Here is a 17152-nt window from a genome sequence, read left to right as displayed (position 1 = left end):
AGCCTTTGTCCCACGAGCCACTTCACCTACCTTCTATGCTCGGTTGAAACATCGGGAAAACCAGCGTAAATGTCTAGCAACTCTCATAGAAGATGAAGAACCTGAGTGGCTGAATAATTCGACAGAAAATATTACCAAAGCGTCTCTAAATTCAGATGCCAGATTTTGGTGGGGTTTAGTATGGATTCATCTGATACCCACTGAGGGATAAAATATATTAGGGGATAATAGAGCAATATTGGTTGCAATCTTAATAGACAGAACTCCCTTGGATTTTGGAGAAATGATAGTGGAAGAGATCAAGATTCGGCTCTCAAGACCCAATGCTGCATATCCATTCCCATGTCTGATTACTAGGTTGTGTGAAGCAGCTAATATACCTGAGATTTCAGGTATTGATGATGAGATACATGCAAAGAAAACTCATAACCCTATCAGCAAAAATGAAATTCGGTCGGGCTTACGACTTGATCGAGATGTAGTTGGTCCAGCAGATCCTTCAATCACTGAGACTGTGTCAACACCAGATGTGGGGGTGCAAATCTATGATGCTATACCACCACCACCAGCATATTCAGCTTAGGCAGGATTAGTGCCTTAAAATGAGCCAACTACTTCAGTCCCTCTGGCAGCAACAGGTTTAGCATTTCAGCCAATTGCTATCAGGAAGGTGGCTAGGCAAGCAAATTGGTGTAAGGTGAAACTACAGGCCTTCGCTAAATAATTTGCTACCGTTGTGGACAAAAGAATCAAATTTGTACTCGAACCTTTCATGACTTTGCTTGAGCAAGTGGCAAATCAAGAGAACAAATTCGATGCCCGGTGCTGATCTTGCCACGTTCAGGGCCGCATTGGATAAGGTGAAAGTTGAGGTTTGGATTATGGAGTAGCACCAAATCATGGTTCCAACAGGTTCAGCTATGCACAATGTAGAGGAAAAAATTCCTATACTTGATCTCATGGTGGATTCTCCGAAGAAAAAGAAGAAAAAAGGGGAAAAGAAAGGCAAGAACAAGAGAGATAAGCCAGATAGTGAAAAAGAGAGAAAAGCTAAAAAGAAATCAAAGAAGAAAGTAGAGAAGGAAGATTTGAAAAGGTCAACATTGGAGTCCCTGGTTAACACAGAAAAATGGGAAGCAACCATCAAAGCTAGGGCTGCAGGTGCTTCATCGAGCCAGACTCCAGCCACTGCAAAGGTAGATGCTACGAGTCGGGAGAAGATAGTAGATGATGCTATAGTGAGGTCGGAGACCCAGGATCCACAGGTTTGATATCTTCAGGTATATCCTAACCCTTAGTGTATTTTATTTTTGATTTTAAGTTGAGGGTATAGGGAAACTGTTGTTGTAACATGTTCTACAAATAATTAGAAATAGTACAAGTACTTGAGGCAGTTAGCTTGTTTTGTAATTTTTGAGTACCTTTCTAGTGGTCTAATCTGTCATGAATTGTGTGAATTTCATGTAGCGTGACCACTGTGTATCTGTTTGTGGCATTAGTGTGGCAAATAAATAACCTGTAGAAAATAAATACATGAAACGGATAAGTAGTGATGTGCTATATACTTGTGTGCAATATGCGTGTAAGGTCTTACTCAGTTCCCATTGTGTGTTGAATCTAGAACTTTCCCAGTTAGTCATACCATAGTCATAGGATAGGCTTTAGGAAAGGATCATAGGCCGTTTTTGCATGTTAACCTATTTTAGCTTAAATGACTGTCCAAATGTGAATAATATCCCTTGATCCCTTTTTGTGCCTAAATAGCCCCGTTCTTTCTTATACACCTTTAACTTTCTCATTACATCACAATGAACCTGTTTTGGCCCTGGTCCTCCTTGGACACTGTGCACCTCGACTTAGGCAAATAACCTAAGTTGAGGGTGGCTACTATAGGGATGTGTGATGCATTATGAGTATGAAGAGAGGTAAAAGAAGGAAAATGAACAACAAGTTGGGTGTAGTGAAAAAGAAAAAGAGAAAACTGAAAAAGTTAATCTAAAGATTGAACAGACAACACCCATCTTGAGAATGCTTGACAAATAAAAGAGGGAAGCAAAGAAGGTCAAAAATTGAAACCCCGTGAGTTAATGTAGTGCCAAGGAGGTGTAGTCACTATGAAATATCCATGAATATCATACCAGCCCTGAGCTTACATTACAATCTTAAGAAAAGCCCTATAGTGATCCTAATTGACTTTTCTGAAGACTTAGATACTGACTATAAGGGCAAGCCTATGGTATTTGATGCGTAATGTTGGAACTTCATTCTGAGAGTGAGTCATACGTTCATCCCTATGACTATACATGTGAATCTGAGTGAGAAAGGGATTTCTTTATGGTGAGGTCATACCAGGTATATTGCTATTAACTGCTTTGTTCAGATAATGTAATTTGGGTATGTGATAGGCTGTTATTGCTGAGATTTTTACCATATCTAGATACATGTAAGTTACATGGGTGTTTCCAAATATTACACACAGTTGATTTTATTTTGATTGATCATGGAGATAGTGCATGTATTCTGAACTGATAAGAGTAGTTGGCTACCGAATTGTACTTTGTTTACTCCTAGTTATGTTTTGGTTGCTTGAGGACAAGCAATTGTTTAAGTTGAAGGTGTTGATGTGTGAGCCAATGCTAACACATTTGAAGCTTTTAACTCTAAATAATTACGAAGTCTTAAGCAACTTTTGTTGTTTTTGATCGTTTTTGTGTGTTAATGCAGATAAAAGTGATCAGGGAGGAAACCAAAGGAAATAAGAATAAAATAGTTAAAATCTGGTGAAAATAAGCTGAAATGTATCTGACGATCATTTTAAAGAGTCGTCATACATGGGAAGGCAGTTAAAGTCACCATCAAGATTAGACAGAACCTTAGAAGATTAGAAGAACTATGACGATAATTCAGAAGGGCCGTCAAATATTTGACATCTCATAAAAATTGCCATCAACCAGAGGGCAGAGTATACTGATTTCCAGTGAAGTGTGACGCCAGTTTGCAAGCGCCTCCAAGATCTTTGACACGCCATTAGGATTACCATCTAAAGATTCAGAAGATGACAATTCACTGGAACCTTTGACGATATTTCACACACGTCGTCAGGTGTCTGACACGCCGTCAAAAGCATCATCGTCTAATCTGAAGAAAAAACTGAAACTTTAATTTTGTTTCCATAATTAGGGTTGACTATTTAAAGACTTGTTTTTGTGTTTTTAAAAAGGAATTGGTCATTATCTATCAAACATTAACTCTGAGAAGAGAGGGACGTGCATTTCTCTCTTTCATCAATTATTCTTCTTGTTTCTTATCAACAATTTTTGGTCTTCCACCTTGTGATTAAATTAAAGGAACTACTTGTTTTTTTCATCCATTCATAAGTTGATCCTTATCATCATGAATTCAACTTGTTATTTCGTTCATAAAATCATGAGAAGCTAATTTCATTAGCCGGAGTTATGGGATCCATGGATTAGGGTTTGATATGATACTAGGTGTTTAACGGATTCAAAGAGTAGTAGAACATCTTGAAATTTTGTTGTTTTAACTGAAATCTAGTGTTTACAAACATTAGATTATGCCTTAGGTTTTATTTTCTTCTAACGGAGAAATAGACTAGAGGTCGTGAATTATCAATAGGGACTCGGAAGCTACCAACCTTCTATTTAATGATTGATGCCGTAACTGGATTAATCTACCTGAGATAACATCCTATTGGAAATAGATAAGTTATCTAAGTTCGAGAGAATTAGATAATAAATTGTCTGGTGAGGTCGAGAGATAAGTCAGTAAGTATCATAGTCAAGGATACTTTGCTGTTTCTACTTACTCCAAGAATCCCAAGCATTACCTAGTATTTTTAACTCCCAATACCTATGGTGAACATAACTCTGGTTTCTCATTTATATTGATTACAACACTAAAATATTGAAAGTGACAACTGAATTTCTATGAAATTTAAACCCCCATCTTCGGAAACATTAAACTATCAGTAAAGAATTTCATAAACAAATTGAAGTTCACACCCTATTCCCTGTGGGATTCGACCCCAACCTAGTTGGGTTTTATATTGACAACGATTGCTTACACCCTTTCAAGAGTGTGATTTGAGCATTATCAAGGGACGGGTAGGAGCTATTTTGGCCAAGAATAGTGACTATCTTCCCTAAGCACTTTAATACATCACATTTTTCAATTAAGACCAATCTCTAACAACCAACTTACACCACTTGTGTCTACCCAAATCTTTTGTTTTGCCCCATCTCATTAAGGTCATTCTCATATACTATGGTGGGAGTATGCTATGTACATATCATTCAATTTTACCCTTCTTCACAATCATTGTACATTATGCACCCCTGTAATAGCCACCCTCAACTTAAGCAATTGCCTTAGTTGAGGTGAACAATGTCCAAAGAGGACCAGGGCCAAAATAGATTCACTGTAACATAACTAGGCTAAAATGGGAATTTATTTAGCATAAATTTCTCTAACTCCCAACTATAACACAACAATTTTTACAAACCAATAACTATCACTTTGGAGCTTCAATTTCACCTTTTTCCTACTTGAATTTTCAACTCCTTAACTTAATTAAGTTTACACTAAAGCGCTTAGGAGCTTGGATCAAATTAAGGTAAATGAAAGAAGGGGATTGGATATGTATAAGGCTTCCAAAGAAAAAGTTAAAGGCTCAATGGGGCTAACTAGGATTATGCACAAAGGTCAGTCAAAAGAAGGTATGAAACATGGTTATTAAATAAATGCCTATATTATCTCCAAAACCCACATTCTTTATTTCACTTTATATACACACCAAGAAAGTTCTAGATATCACATACAACAAGAAATACACAACAACCTTACACGCACATGGCACATGCTCAACTCAAGTGGAAACATCATAGACTCTTAACCAAACAACCACATGAATTCAAATTAAGCCAACAAGTACAAGACTTATAATCATAGCCTAGGAGTCTAAAAAGTAGTCATTCACACAATCAAAATGCTCTTTACAACCAAAAAAACTTGTATCATGTAGTCAAATATAGCGCCTACAAGAACACCCCACACTTATTCCTAACATAAAAATTTTTAAAATTACTCTTAAAATAAGGAATTTCCCCATCCCACACTTAAAAATCTACTTTGTTCCAAAGTATACTTTTAAAAGCAGATATAGAAATACTCTCTGGGGCCTCTACGCCTAGTTAGTAGCATCTTTATATATCAAGGGGGTCTGTAGTAGCATCTTTATATATCAAGGGGGTCCGGGGAACCCCACACTTAGTCTTTGACATGCTTCTTAGCTCAGGTTTTCTGGTACTCAGACTTCCCATCAACTTGTAACTCAAAAAAAAAATAAAAAACTAGTGAAGTAAACACTAAAATACTAAAAATAAAAACCTACATTAACGTGGGTTGCCTCCTAAGCAGTGCCTGATTTAGTGTCACGACATGACCCACATCAATTCATCTATTTTCCTTCATTCTTTTGCTCCTACTCAGAGGCCATATTCTCATTCCTTTTAACCTCTTAAGTGAAAAATCTCAAGGTCAACAACTTTATCAATGCTAGCCTTTTAAGGCTCATCAATCTGCATTATTTTGGGCTAAGGTATTTGAGGCTTTGGCAGATCAATGAAGAAGTCCAAAAAGGTCTTTTGTGGAATAGACTCCACCACCCCATACTTATCCCCTTCAATTACTATAATGATGCATAAATATTTGTAGTAGGATAGTGTTCTGAGTGGTTTTTATACTTTGAAAATTGACTCTTCATTGTCCATCCTTATTGTGAGATTTACCTCTCTTACATCTATCAATGCTCCTCCCGTCGCCAAGAATGGACATCTCAAGATAACTGGAATGTTTTTATCTACCTGAAAATCTAAAACAATAGAGTCAGTAGGAATAATAAACTTACCAACCTTGATGAGAACATCTTCTATGACTTCTTCAGGATGGTCTATCGTGCCGTTTGTCAGTTACAGTAAGACAGAGCTCTGTCTCGTCTTCCCCACGCCCAAAGTGTTGAATAAAGAAAGGGGCATCAAATTGATGCTTGCCCCTAAGTCACTAAGTGTGCAGACCTCTTCACTATTCCCAATTTAAATAGAAAGGGTGAAGTTTCCAGGGTCTTTAAGCCTTTTGGGCATCTTTTGCATCACCACAGAGTTGTACTCTTTAGTGAGTACTACTGTCTTAATATCTTGCATCTTGACTTTGTTAGTGACCGTATCCTTTAAGTGCTTAGCGTACTTTGGCATTCCCTGCAAAATATCTAAAAGAAGAAGGTTAAAATGAAGCTCTCTGAATATGTCAAAGAACTTCTTGAATCATGCATCCTCATTTTCTTTTCTAAGCCTCTGTGGGAAAGGTGGTGGTAGTCTCTCTTTCTCCTGTTCAACAACTTTAGTTTTTGAGTACTCAAACTTCCTTAAATTTTCAAAAACTTTCTTGGATACCTGTAGGGTAATCAACTCAATATCTATCTCCTTAGTTTTCTTTGAAGGTTCTTCATTCAACTTTTTACCACTTCTCAAAGTGATTGCCATTACTTGTTTAGGATTTTCAGTATCACTTGGCAAACCACCTTGAGGCGTGGTGTTCTGTGTTGCTGCTATCTAATCTATCTACAACTCCAAGCTCCTTGTAGCTGTTTGTTAACTTTTTATTTCAGCCTGTTGACTCTTCATATCTGCTTCCAACTGTGCTTGAAAAGCTATAAGTTGTTTTAACATCACTTCCACATTATTAGTCTGAGTTGTGGCCTAATTCTTTTTAACTTTTGGTTGTTGAAATCGCTATTGCTGGTTGTTTCATGATGGATTTGGTGGCCGAGTCTTCCACTTTAGATTGTAGGTGTTTCCATAATTTAGCCTTTGAACATTGCCTACGAATATCACAGACTCAAGATATGTAGCATAGATAGTCATTGAATGCCCACTGTTACCACAAACCTCACACTAACCTACAGTTTGTGGTTATGGTTGTAGGTTGCATAACTCCCAACTTCATATTGCTTTTATAATTTTATAGAGCAGCAAGCTTAGTTGATAAGGAAGTAAATTGTTCCATCTCTAACACAACACAACTTTCTTTGTTGCACTTATTGAGTCAGAATGCCACTCAGGATTTCCTTGTGCAATCTGGTTCAACAAAGTATATAGCTCATCATAAGTCAACTCTGAAGCTTGACCACCTATAGCTAAATTTAGCAAAATTTTCGTGTTATGATCAAGTGCCTCAACAAAAGTGTGAGATAGTACCTCATTGGACTGTTGATGATGTGGATAGTCCCAAAGAAGTTCTTTGATCCTCTCCCATTTTTGATATAAATTCTCATCTGGCTTCTGTTTGAAGCACGCAATCTCATTGTGCAGTTTTGTAGTCTTTCCAGATGGGAAGAATCGGTTGAGAAATTTCTAGGCTAAGTCATCCCAAGTTGTGATTAAACTTACCGGCTCAGCATTCAACCACTTCTTTACTTCCCCCAATAGTAAAAAGGGAATAGTTCCAGCCTAACATAATCAGTTGACTTACCCATAGGGATTAATCTATCACTGATCTCAAGAAAGTTCCGCAGATAGACTTGTGGATCTTCATATGAAAGCCCGGCAAACTGTCCAATACTGATCAAAAGTTTCATCATGTTTAGTTTCAGCTCAAAGTTACCTCTAGTAGCCAGTTTCTAAAAAGGGAGGTCAAATTTGTTATTTTATAAAAGAATAAGAACCTTACTCTATTTATCCCTATATTCTATCTTTTTGTTCCCCCTCCCGAGATTATAAGGTCGACAATATATGTATTCTAAGATTATGTACTCCTTTAAATATTTAAAAAAGGATAAAAAACAACCAAATATGATAATTAATCCAAACAAACTCAATTCAAAGCGAAAGTAAACATATTCTTAGACTTAACCCCGGAAAGGGGGTGTTTAGCTACTAATGGACATAGTCATAATCAAGATTATAAAATACATGATAAAATCCATTGAAAAGAAAAAGTAAGAGAAGAAGAACCCTAATTGAAGTATTTTCTAGCCCCTCTCCAAGTTTTAAAGATGTCTAAGGTATATAACATCAAGTATAAGTATCCTATTTATAAGAGTACAAAACTGTCGAGTTTTTCCACTAGGCCATGTCACGAGGTTAATTTTCCACATCTTTCTCCAGGACTAAAACACCTAGACTTTGAACCATTGAAAAATTTCAACATTTGGTGTCACTGAGCTAGGTACGACTAGGGGCATGAGTCGTACCCCTTAGATACAAGTTGTATCCTTCTCTCCCCTAACCTCTCATACCTTGAGCAGCCTAGGAGGATAGAATATTATCCACTATATGAGTTAGGCTTCCCTTAATTATACCTAAAAGTATGATTCATACCTAGATAAGTCGTATAGTCTATCACTTAGTGTAGAGTGGACTATTTTTGGTAGGAGTATTATATATGATTGAGGGAATAAGTTGTACCCATTGTATACAACTCAGTGGTGTGAAATCATATGGTAACCAGTGTTGATGACCTAGGAGGATCCTCGGGTATGATTAAAGGTACCACTCGTACCCTAGGGTATGGGTCCCTTAATTGAGTCGTAACCACTTAGATGCCATTTTCTAGTTTTTAGCTTAGGGATTTTGGTCATTTCCCATGCCTAAAACCCTAAGTACCCTCACTATATAAGTGTTTTTAGCCTTTTAAACATGAATTTTTGATGGATCAAACACCCAAAATACTCTCTTAAACTCATTTCTCAAGAGGCTAGGGTTTTAAGGGTGGTCTTCAAGAGGCAAATTGAAGTCAATATTCTTGGTGATTCAAGTTTTTTAAGGCATTTAAATCTCTCCATTGTTAAATAACTCAGAAACCATGTATTTCACACTTGGATTAGTAAGTGTACATGGTGGTTTTGAAATTAAATGAAAAGGGTCTTTATTGTCGATGATGAATAACGTTTGTTCTTGCATGAGCTTATGATTATACATGTTATTGGTGATGGATTGTATATGACTCTTTCCCTTGTTTTTAACTCAATCACCATGCGTTTTAGACATAGATTAAGACTTAAAATAATGTATTTTAAATAAAAATATTAAGGATTTGATGCATAATGACGAGTTATGTGCGTTCTTGCTTAGACTTGTGTTTAAACATGACATTGTTTATGTTGCGCATATGTTGGTGATTTTTGTATATGTTATAATATGTAGGTCTTGAGAAACCTAATCTAGATGATTTATACCTTAAAATTGGCCTTGGTAAAAACATGCATATAAGGAGTTTGTGAAAATGTCTCAAATTGTCTATTCACATGTCGATGGTGTGTTGAACTATAGTATTGGTCTAGTGAACATGAATGAGATGATATTTTATTGTAATGCATGTGATTACTTAGTAAATGATTGGTAAAGTCCTTGTTGACCATGTATTGAGTCATAATAACTGCGAATGCTTGGTAAATGGTTGGTAAGAACCTTATTAATCATGTAATGGGTTAGTTTATGACTTTAGATGGTGTAATGGCTAAAATGGGGTTAAATTTCCTAAATATGAACTTGAAATTATGTATGGAACTTAGTGTGGTATAGAAATATTAATGAGGAATGAATGGGCTAGTAAGGGTCATAATGACCACCGATTGAATTGAATGATGATTTGAATTAAGGCATTGGTCTAATAAAGTGGTCAATCGATGAATACTTCTATGAAGACCATATAGTCCTGTATGGTGTTGATGTGTGTAAATGGTTCAAATTCTTAAATGTTGAAATGAATTATATAGACGTTAATGCATAAGCTAAAGGGGGCTAAGAGTTCAAATGTCACTAAAAGAAAAGGCTTCTGGTTAAAGTACCTTACCCAATGAAAAGTCTTGTGGTCAGAGTCCCTCGCCCAATGATATGGCTCTTAGTTAAAGTCCCTCGCCCAATGAAAAGGCTTATGGTTAGAGTCTCTCGCTCAATGATATGGCTTATGGTTAAAGTCCCTCATCCAATGAAAAGGTTAGTGGTCAGAGTTCCTTGCACAATGATATGGCTTTTTGTTATAGTCCCTCATCTAATAAAAAATCTTATGGTTAGAGTCCCCCCGCCTGGTAAAAAAGCTTCCCATGGCTCGATCCCCTTTTTTAATGAATTGGTTAAATTGGTTGAGATGGTTTGAGTTAGTTTAAGGTCCAGGTTCCCTTGAATAATGTAACAGAGAAGTTTAAGGTTCAAAAATTGGTTAGGTGAAAATTTGAAAGTTCTTCTCTCCATGTCTCATAAATGAATACTTTGAGAATGATTGTTATGACTTCAGCCATGATTTAGAATGTTATATATGTATATGTATCTTCATATATGCTTATACTAATATAAATTTGATTACATACGATGGTTTGACTTGGATTTAACAAATGCCCTATTTTATCCGTTTTTATGACTTATATGCTAGCGCTCCAACCGCTAACCATCCCTGGATGCTATGTCCCCACACAAAAAAGGTTTTAGAGCTTCTTCTTCTTTTTCTACACAGTGACCAAGTGTTCCAGCGGATCGTGTGATTGTCATTGAAGTGGTGAGCTTCCATTCTCTGGAAGGCATACATTTCATAGTCTTTTACTTTTAAGTCATAGTCTTGTATAGACTTGGTATTTAGCTATTTTCGGGAGCATGTCCCGACATATTATTGACATCTTTTTGTTAGAGGCTTTATGGATGACAATGGACTTGGGTATATCGATATATTGTTGGCATTAATGAAATGTTATATATTTTCTAAGTATTAACTATTAGCTTTATTTTCTGCTACTTTGATATTTTGTCAGAGTTCATCCAACACTTATGAATTGAATAGATGGTTAGGTTAGGTTGACGGGGTGATCTTTGGTCCAAATTAGGCTTGAGATTCCCACACGACATGGCCTAATTTTGAGGCATATCAAGTTGGTATCAGAGCCAGGTTTATGGTCAGTTTGGAGTCCACAAAGTGGTGTCAAGTAGAGTCTCTTTTATGGGTGTAAAGTATGCTACACTTATAAGAGAGGGGCTATGAGACATTTAGGAATGTTTCCCTTTCTTGTGTTCCAATATCAACCTATATAGAGTCTAAGGTTTTAGATTCCTCTAATTCCTGCTTGCTCCTCTTTTAGATCATGTATCCAAGAAGATCTGACAATCAGGTAAGCTCTTCTATCCTGACTGAGGGAAAGATAGACAAAGCTTATCCAATTTTTTGGTTTCAGACCTGTACAAGGGTCGTGGCATTTTACTGTCATCAAAGGGTTCCACCTGTTCCCACTAACCCAACTTTAGTGGGTGACACTTCTCCTCAGTCACCTCAAAATGTCAGGTTTTGTCACTCCTTTTCTCTGTTGGCTTTGGTTGATGGAAAGTGGTCCAAGAGAAAGTATTGGCTGGATCCTAGCCTCCATTCCGTAGCTAGTGCTCCCTACCCGAACCCATTGGGAGGCAGGTATTTTCAAATTAGTAATTTTCATAGGGTACAAGGTGCCCAATATCAGGTTAAAAGGGCCCAATCCTTATTCAGCTATCTTCCTTATTAATTTTTCGGTCGATCATACCATAGTTGTTACGAGAAAGGAAAGAATCAGTGTTTTAAATATGTTCAAGTAGGTCACATGCAATGAGAGTGTCCCATATGGATTGCTTCTTGGGAAAAAAAGGTACTGGTTGCCACTTTTCTAGCTTCTACACCTAGGGGTGCCGCTTTTAGCTTTGATATTGGTTGGGACCATCTCAATGCTCTTACTATCCCTTGGGAGCTCGAGGCACCTTCTGATACTGATGTGGGTATATTGAAACTTTTTTCCCATGATGTGTATTGTTTGGTTGACCTAGGATCTACTCTTTCTTACATGACCCTCTATGTGACTATGCATCTTGGTTTTTGGTCCTAAGAGTCTTTCAGTTTCCTTTTTTGTTTCTACCCCGATAGAAGACTCCATGGTTGTTAAGAGGGTCTATAAGGGTGTGTGGTATATGTTAGTGGTAGAAAAGCTCTTGTATACTTGATAAAGTTGGGTGTAGTTGATTTTGATATTGTCTTGAGGATGGATTGATTACATTTGTGTTATGCTTCCTTAGATTGTCAAACCTGTAGGGTCATGTTCATATTCCCTAATGAGTCGGTCCTTGCATGGGAAAGTGGTTCTTTGGTGCCTAAAGAGAGATTCATTGTGTATCTTAGAGTCCATAGGTTAATCTCAAAAGGGCATTTGTATTATTTGGTCCAAGTTAAAGGTTCTAACCCAGAAGGTTCTTCCCTAGAGCCCATTCTCATGGTCAATAAATTTCCTGATGTTTTCCCTGGTGATACTTCCAGCATTTCTACCGATAGGGAAATTGATCTTGGCATTGATCTTATTTCAGAAAGTCGTCCTAGTATGTCTCCTTAAAGTTCTCCCATGATGTTCGTATGCAAAAAGGATGTCTTCATTCGTATGTGCATTAATTATTATCTATAAGACAAAGTGACCATAATAAATAATTATCCTCTCCCTAGAATCGATGATTTGATTGATCAAATTCAAGGTGTGAAGTTTTTCTCTAAAATTGATCTTAGTTTGGGTTATCATCAACGTAAGGTTGGCAAAGCGGATATCCCTAAGGCTATCTTTAGAACTCGGTATGGTCACTACGAGTTATTAATCATGTCCTTTGGGTTGACCAATGCCCCCGTGACATTCTTTGATTTGATGAATAGAGAGGTTGAGTGTGGGATTGGTCTTGTTTTAAATGCTTGTCCAACTCTTATTCCCTCTTTATAGAATGATTTTGGGTATAGAAGGACAAGGTGTCCCTAGTGTAGTATACCTCCTTAGTGATACCTATTAGAGTAGAGTGTTGTGCTCATTGGCGTATTAACAGGAAGGTCGAAGGTTGATCTTAAATTTTCTTCTAACAGTTGTCCCAAAGGGAAGGTCGGGTTATATACTCTAGTGATTCTCTCCTACCTCGATCGAGAGGGTGCTCTACTAGTTTGGAAGGCATTCTATTAGCACTTACGTCTAAGGTTCGTATCTTGCATACATTTTTGTATCCAATGCTAAGGACTCATTCTTTGGTATGTTGTGTTAGGATAGGTCTTATTTATGACCTAGGTGTTTTCTATGAAACCCTTCATGCCTATGGTGTCATGTTTATTTTGAGGTTCTTGCCTTTAGTGGAATAAGTGGTTCATGTGCTTTAGTTCCTCCGTGGTCCTTCTTATGTTGGGGTAATAGTGGCTCGAGGAACATGGTGATATTTTAAAATAGGGAAACATAGAAGTCCCTAAGTGAGGGAGATTCTAGGACAACTTCTAGAACTAATGTTTTGGAAAGGAGTGGCAGATGAAAACTTTTGTGAAAATAATAGAGGGTGATAGATCTTAGGAAGGATAAATCATACCGCAGTATAGAGAGGTAGGCTTTAGTGTTGCGGTTAGCAGATATACCAATAGTCGTGTTGGGTGCTTAAAAGGTTTTGGAAGGCATGTGGGTGAATTGTTTTATGGCATAGTGGTGTTATGGTTTTCAATTTTCAATCGTATATTGGTGATTTTGGCTATATAGTTGGTTATAGTTTTCCTATGTCGTCTACTTATGGTTTGCATATTGTAATGGTAATGGAGCAGACTAGTGTTCAGGATAGATGTAAGGAATATAGCCCGATGGCTTAAGCTAACTCTTTTTAAGTTTTGGTTAGGGTTGAATATAGAAGTTGTGTATGGCTAGACTAGGCTCATTGTGGTGTGTCTCCAGGAAGCTATAAGTTGAATCGAATTTGCTCTCTAGCATTGGCATGGCCTCTTTTGAGGCATTGTATGGTAGGAGGTGTCGATCTCCTATTGGGTAGTATGAAATTGGTGAGGGAAAGTTGCTCGACCCCAATTTAGTTCACCAAGCCTTAGAAAAGGTGAAGGTGATTCATGAGAGGTTGAAAACCACTCAAAGTCACCAAAATTCCTATGCAGGTGTAAGGCGTAGGGGGTTTAGGGTCTAGTGTTGGCAGTTAGGTATTCTTGAAGGTTTCTCCCATGAAGGGAATGATGAGATTCGGTAAAATAGGGATGCTTAGTCCCCATTATTTTTGTCCCTATCTAATTTTGAAAATGGGTTATCAAGATTGCCTATGGGTTGGAGTTGCCTTCTAGTTTAAACTCCATTCGCTCGGTTTTGTATGTCACTATGTTACGAAGATTTGTGGGTGACCCTTCCTCGGTTGTTCCCTTTGAGGATGTTGGAATTTCGGACTCTTTGTCCTATGAGGATATCTCGGTAAAGATATTGGATCATCAAGTTTACTGATTATGAATGAAAGAAGTGGCTTCGGTGAAGGTTCTATGGAGGAACCAATAGTCCGAGGAAGCTCTTTGGGAGGCGAAAGAGGACATGAAGTCCAAGTATCCACATTCATTTTTCATTCTGAAAACTCATGATGGAGGTATGTGTTAATCTTCTAGATTTGATGTATGTCTTTGATAGAGAATGGGTTCAATCCCTAAGCTTCAAATTAATTAAGTGTTTTTTATAAATAATGGGTATGAATCCCGAAGCCAATAAAATGAATAGTCCACTGATGATGATCATGATGTGTGTTGTATCCTTATTGTATGCTTTGTTAAATATTAGTTTGATAGGTGATAATATGCTAACTTGAGTTTATGCATGCCTTACCAGTCATTTGTAGATGAATGATCTAAGTGGGGGAGAATTGAAACACCTAGACTTTGAACCATTGAAAAATTTCATCATTTGGCGTCACTTAGCTAGGTACGACTAGGGGCATGAGTCGTACCCCTTGGATATGAGTTGTATCCGTCTCTCCCTTTACCTCTCATACATTGATCAGCCTAGGAGGATAGCATACTATCCACTATATGAGTTAGGCTTCCCTTAATCGTACTAAAAGGTATGAGTCATACATATATAAGTCATATAGTGCGTGGCACTTGGTGTAGACTGAACTATTTTTGGTACGAGCGATTGAATGCATGAGTCATACCCATTGGATATGACCCAATGGTTTGAAATCATACCCTAACCATTGTTGATGACTTAGGAGGAGCCTAGTGTACGAGTTAGGGTACCTGGACGGCCATTTTCTAGATTTTAGTTGAAGGCCTTGTGGTCTTTTCACATGCCTAAAACACTAATTCCCCTCACTAAATAAGTGCTTGTAGCCTCCTAAACTATCATTTTTGATAGATCAAACACCCAAAATACTATCTCAAACTCATTTGTGAAGAATTGGAGGCCAGGGTTTCAAGGGTGGTCTTCAAGAGGCAAAGTGAAGTTAATATTCTGGTGATTCAAGTTGCTTAAGGCATGTAATTCTCTCCCTTGTTAAATAACTCAAAGACCATGTATTTCACACTTGGATTAGTAAGTGTACATGGTGGTTTTGAAATCAAATGAAGAGGGTTTTTGTTGTCAATGATGATAATGTTTGTTCTTGCTTGAGCTTGTGATTATACATGTTATTGGTGATGGCTTGTATGTGACTTTTTCCCTTGTTTTTAACTCAAGCACCAGGTGTTTTAGACATGGATTAAGACTTATAAATGATGTCTTTTAGATCAAAATTTTATGGGTTTGATGCGTAATGATGAGTTATGTGTGTTCTTTCTTAGACTTGTGTTTGTACATGATATTGTTGACGTTGTGCACGTGTGGGTTCTTGTTATATTTGGTCTAACATGTGGGTCTTGAGAAACCCTAATCTTGATGATTTCTACCTTGAAATTGGCCTTGGTAAAGGCATGCACATAAGGTGTTTGTGAAAATGTCTCAATGAATTGTCTAGGCACTTGTTGATGGTGTGTTGAACTATGGTATTGGTCTAGTGAACATGAATGAGATGAGATATTGTTGTAATACATGTGAGTACTAATAACGCTCAACTTACACATCAATTTAAGTGCAAGATGGTCGTTTTCAATATATTTACCCAACTTTGGAGTCGGGGTCGAATCCAAGAGGAGTAATGTGAGTGCTCATTAAATTGATTTGAAATGATAGATACAAGTAAAATTCAAGAAAATGTTACAAGAAGATAAAATGGGGGAGATGACTACCTACAATAATATTTCTTTTTGGGTTTTTCTAGTATAAATTCGAGGCTACGAAGAGTTTTAACAATGGTACACGGATCTTGGGATTATGCATTAGTAAGGGAGTGACATATGAGAGCTAGTTATCAACATCAATTTAGTAAATCAAATATGGGTAGGTTTGGTTATAGATTTTGATGCTAATGTTTCAACAAAACACCAAAATTTAACCCATTAATTCTTTCGAGTACCTAATAGGTGTGTTCAACATTTGGTAACCACAACCTCAATTTAGGCATCCCTATTTCTAGGATGATACCCATGGCATAGTCAACCTCACATTCACCCTCACATCTAAGATAGTGAAAATTTAGCAAACTACATGCATAGTTGTCTATCATTGCTTTGGTCCCAATATCCCTCTTTCGAGGATGATATGGTTTCCTAAAGTTCACCAAAACCCTTTTTTCAAAGATGACCTTGAACCTTCTATAGCTTGGAGCTTTCACTCATCAAACTCGTATGGGTATTTGGAGGTTTTGCCCATTAAATCCCAACCAAACTAGATTAGTAGCAGTAGAAACCATAAACATGAACTACTAAATAGATGCTAGTAATAACAACCCCCACACACTTTAACACTTATTCACACATAACCCCAAGAGGGAGATTTAGCTACACATAAGATACATAAGCATACATATACCCATAATCTCCATTGAAATAAATTATTGCAGATCTAAGTGAATGTTACTTCAAATATGCCTCTCCTACAATATCAACAATGGAAGTGAGCAAATCTTCTACTTAGAAAGTCTCCAATGTATTCTTCACCCAAAAATTATACAATATTTTCTTCTCCAAAAATAGAGGCTACAAAGTATAGAGCTAAAGCCTAAAAAATTGGGGAAGGAATGTGAAAGAATGAATGATACATCAAACTATGGTTTGAGTCTCTTTGTTCAAATTAGGATCAGCACGTGCAATTATAGTATTGCCCTTAGGCTAAACATTTCTGTCAAGCCGCGATCACGCAAGTCGGGCTGCGACTGCGGCTACGTGACTGCGCTTAACTTCTGCAATCGTGGTTGATTAACCATCTTGACTG

At 37.2% G+C, this 17152-nt stretch overlaps 1 non-coding gene across 1 annotated transcript; it reads left to right on the top strand.

Moving 5' to 3' along the window:
* Positions 1 to 7281: 7281 nt before the first annotated feature.
* Positions 7282 to 7388, top strand: LOC124888322. The gene has a single exon (XR_007046449.1). It is a non-coding gene; the product is annotated as a small nucleolar RNA R71 (small nucleolar RNA).
* Positions 7389 to 17152: the final 9764 nt, after the last annotated feature.

This window comes from Capsicum annuum, chromosome 10, assembly GCF_002878395.1.
Source record: "Capsicum annuum cultivar UCD-10X-F1 chromosome 10, UCD10Xv1.1, whole genome shotgun sequence".
In the NCBI taxonomy this organism is placed as follows: Eukaryota; Viridiplantae; Streptophyta; class Magnoliopsida; order Solanales; family Solanaceae; genus Capsicum; species Capsicum annuum.
Note: the sequence above shows the minus strand (reverse complement) of the source record. Positions and strands in the feature narration are given on the sequence as shown.